Here is a 4,712-nt window from a genome sequence, read left to right as displayed (position 1 = left end):
TGTACCAGGAGCCCGGGAACCAGCCTGCGAGGGGAAGCAATCGGCGGTTGAACAGAGCTCTTGCGTTTCGTCCAGGCGGGTTGCAGAGGCAGAGTATTTTTGAACGGGAGTCAATAGCATTTTGGCGCGAGGTCGCTGTTGTCAAAGGCAAGACGGGGCGGGCTCGCGGTTGGTGGGTCCCGCGTTCGTTGCCGAAAATGAAAAGGTGGCCGCCGGAGTTACAATCCATGGAGATGGATGCGCCCCCATGACCCGCTCGACATACATAGATGGGCCAGCCTCCATAGGGGCATTTAATACCCAATGTATGGCTGGTTAGCTCTTGTCGTGGTACATCGTCTTTCATTTTCCCCAAACTAGTGTTAAAGGGACACACTATTCAGTTTAAAGTGATGCAGAGTAATTAATATGCATAGTAATTACGTCGAAAGTTGTTTTTTCTGTGGGGTTGGGGGTAAACAATGTTCATGCCACCCAATCCTCTCTCTATTGAGTTAAAAATTGACAGATCGACGTCTCTCGCCACCCTCTGTCGAGTTAAAAATTGCCACATGCACAGCCTATGTTAGCTCATGGAAAATATGGTCGTCACACACAACAATCCTGACAGATGTTATGGGTTTAGTGCCTCCTTGAGATGTTGATGGCCCTCAATGGCCTCTCTCGAAGAGTTTCACCAAATTTTGTCAGCTAAATTCAAGCAAACAATGGCACTGGACAACGACAACTCATTGCCCGAGATATTAATGGATAGAGACAGGAGTACCAGTGGGCATCATTGGGGTCAGAGTTCAAACAGTGACGAGATTTGTGAAATCCACATGTTGTCGTTGGACGATGTGCTGGACCTTTGCAAGATAGTGAAGCGCATGGTTGCCAAGATAGTGAAGCCCATGGTTTCCAATGGGTGCAGGAGTGAGTGCGTTCAAATCTACAGAAGATCAGGAAGTCTGGAATCACAGGATGTTTCAACAAAATCGGTGTCAAACAATTTAGTACGAGCGAGGTGCAGAAAAAAAGTCAAGTGAATTATCGAAACCATTTATTACCAAGAATCGTGTGGGAACATGAGGACACATGTATCTACTAACTTCTTTCAGCTCAGGGAATCAGCCTCAGAAATAATAATGGCATTCATGAATGCAATCTAGGTAGAGAATTCAAAAAACCTTCCAGATTTATCCATTCTATGGTTGGTAATGGAGGATATAAAAAGCTTGTTAAAAAATACTTCAAGTGAAACGACTAAACTAGTAAGTTTGAATTATGTACCAACATCTATTATGTTCATTTTTTTTTGTAAACTCTCCCATCAAAGAGAAGTTAAAAAGGAACATGAAAGTTCACCTCCATAGGGTGTATGACTATGTGGATAGGGAATTTCTCTCAATGATCCTGTATAAAATTGGTTTTTTGCACAGGCACGTGAAGTGGATAATGTCTTGCTTAACATCAACGTCTATGGTTTTTCTCATCAACGGGGTGCCAACTCATTTCTTCAAAATTTATAGGGGGCTCTGCCAAGGATGTGCACTATCTCTGCTTCTTTTCATTCTGATCATGGATGCCTTCAACAGGGGAGTTAAGGCAAGGTTTGAGGAAACATTGATATATGGATGCAAAATCTCCAGAGGATGAAAAATTTCTCATCTAATGCTTGTTTATGACGTACTGTGTGCTCGTGAAACAATACTCTCTGAGTGGGTCGCTTTTCATAGGATCTTCATGGATTTCGGTAAATCTTCTGGGCTCTACATAAACAAAGACAAAATTGAACTGATAGATGTGGTGGTGGATGACCTAGAAGTACTTGAAATAGTGTCCCTATTTGGAATAAAAATACGCTCTATGATAGATGGTTTTAAATACCTGGGATGTTTTCTAAAGCTCAGCAAGTACTTATTGAATGATTGGGAATGGCTTCTTTCTAAAAAAAAGCAAAACTATCTTGTTGGGACCAAAGATGGTTGACATTGGGTGGAAGAGTCATTATGATAAAGGTTGTCTTGACTAGCATCTCGATCTACTGGATGCATCTCTTTCATCTTCCCCAATCTTTCATTAACAAGATAGACTCAATGGTGGTTAAGTTTGTTTGGTCTGGTTTTTGGTGCAGTAAAGAAGATCTGCCTAATTGGATTAAAGTCCATTGCCAAGTCGATTGTATGTGGAGGCTGAGGCATTATTGACACACGATCCTTTAACCTAGCCCTTTTCGTAGCAAATTTGTGGAGGTTATTTTGTGAGCAAGGGCTTTGATAGAGCATATGAAATACAAATACTCTATTCAATGCATAATCAAGGAATGGATTGTTGAGGGGGCACATTCAGCTGGCCGACATTCCAAGATTTGGGGCAGTATTAGAGTTGTCCTTTCGTGCATAAGCAGTAACCTTCGATGTGTGGTTGGAAATGGACAAAGGATCCACATTGGTTTGGATGCCATCAAGGGTTTCAGTGGATGCCACTCTCTTCCAATACAAATAATCAACTCTCTCTCCTATATGGCGATGAACACCCTTGCTGGCTCGTGGGAGAGATATAGACTTGTCTGTGTTGCTCAGGATTGGTCACATGCATGGCATATTGGTTTATAGGAGGACATGATAGCTGAGTGGGAAGACTATCGCAGTAGTCTATGCATGGTCAATATCCACTTACCACAGAGTCTGGATAAGCTAGTGTGGGGGCGGGGGGGGGCGCAAATGGTCAATGACAGAATCCCTGTCAAGGAGGCTTATGACCACATCACTTCGACGTCTCTTCCCCTACCATTCACAGAATGCACCTTGCTCATTTGGAAATGGAATGCTCCCTTGAAGCTAAAATGCTTCTCTTGGCTTGCCATCCATAATAGAGTTTTAAACTAGGACAATCTTCTCAAGAGAGTCTTTTCTAACCCTCGATGGTGCCCATTTTGCTGGTTGGATTCAGAGAATGGCTCACACATATTCCTGCGTTATCATTTTGCCTCTAAAATGTGGGTGGAGGTATCAATTCATTTTGGAATCCTTGCTATTAGTAATGTACCCTCCATCCATGATTGCATACTCCTTTGGAACTACATAATGAAGGCCTACAAGACTGTCCCTCTCTATGTTCTATGGGGCATCTCGAGGGCTTGTAATGCCCTTATTTTTTAAGGAAAAGCTCTGGACATCAAACAAGGTACTATAGGTATAGTGGCATTCTTCCAAGAGATTGTCCCTTGGCAACCAAAAATCCCTCATCGATCTATCTCTTATTTTGATGTGGAGGGAATTTATCCAATATGTTTCTTTGATGGGGCTTCCTCCGGTGGTGACTATGGATGTGGGGTTGTTCTTCATTTCGACCTAGATGTTCACTTCCATTTCTCCTAGTATGGTGGTGGACGACACAACTGTAGCGCTGAGCTATTAGCTCTTTGGGGCGCCCTACAATGTGCTTCCTGGCTTGGCATTGACAAAATCTTAATCATTGGAAACTCCTTATCTATGATTAACTGGGTGAAAGGAATATCGTCTCTTGATGTCCCTGATCTCTACAACTGGTTGCTATAGATTAGGAATTTCCTACCTCTCATCTCAGAAATCAACTTCAGGCATGTCTATCGGGAACAAAATTTGGAGGCAGATTCTCTTTCCACTCTCGACCTCTCCATTTGCCCTGGGATCATGTTCTTTGAACTCTTTTCTGGTGGTCGGAGTAATGACATGGTTTTTTTTAGATCTAGTTGCCTCCCCTATCTTTGGTTTTTTTTGTTTCCATTTTTGCATTGAACTGAATGGCTTTTTGTTGGTTTCCCCTGTTTATGATTTATTTTTTTGTTGTGGTCAATGATGCATCTCTGCTCTCTTTGGATTGATGATTTGACACTACAAGATTATGTCATGAGACAGGTGCTGGTGGAACATACTTACTCTTGTCTGCAATCTATCTTGTAAAGAATCCTGAATACGTAAAACTTTCTCTTTATTGAATGGAAGTTTTGTTTTTTCTTCTTCAAAAAAAGGACCTTTTTGTGCTATAAATTATTTATTCTTGTATAATTTTTTATTCATGATGATTACCGTAAAATATTTGAGGATTGTATTCAAAATGGTAGATTGATTCAAGATCTCTAATACAACTCTTTCTTTTGATTCCCTCAATGTTTAATGACATTAGAAACACTTTGGCGAACTTTTTAAAGTATGATGTAAATGATTCATTATGAATTGTTCATGTATGCAAACAATTGTAACAATATTGACTTTTGTAAAAGTATTTCAAATTAAAGGAAGTTGAAAAATGAAAATTTTTAATAAATTTAATACTTAGATAAAACTATTTTTAATAATCAACACAATCATTATCATTAAATAGGTCAACACTTATAAGAAATATATCTTAATGTTATAAATATTCTAGAGAAAAAGAAAATGAATAGCCTTTTAAACATAAAAATTGACAACCATAAGATTTTAATTTTTGGAACGTTGAAAAAGAAAATATTAGATTTTCCCCTTTTAAAATTGAGAAAAACAATAAAGAAATAATAATGACATGACATAGGCAATAGACGCATTTGTAAAGAAATAAATGTGGAAATATCCTCTTTATAAAATTTAGTCCTAAATAATGTTCCCACATAAAAAATTAAAAGTTCATATAATTATGAAATGTCTAATTTTAATAAAAAAAATTAAATATATAATAAACTATATTTTATAAATCTATATTTATATTAA

This window comes from Pinus tabuliformis, chromosome 1_1 (assembly GCF_031772625.1).
Source record: "Pinus tabuliformis cultivar Carrire ecotype Pingquan chromosome 1_1, CPIR1, whole genome shotgun sequence".
NCBI lineage: Eukaryota > Viridiplantae > Streptophyta > Pinopsida > Pinales > Pinaceae > Pinus > Pinus tabuliformis.
The sequence above is the reverse complement of the archived record's forward strand: the minus strand, read 5'-3'. Positions refer to the sequence as shown.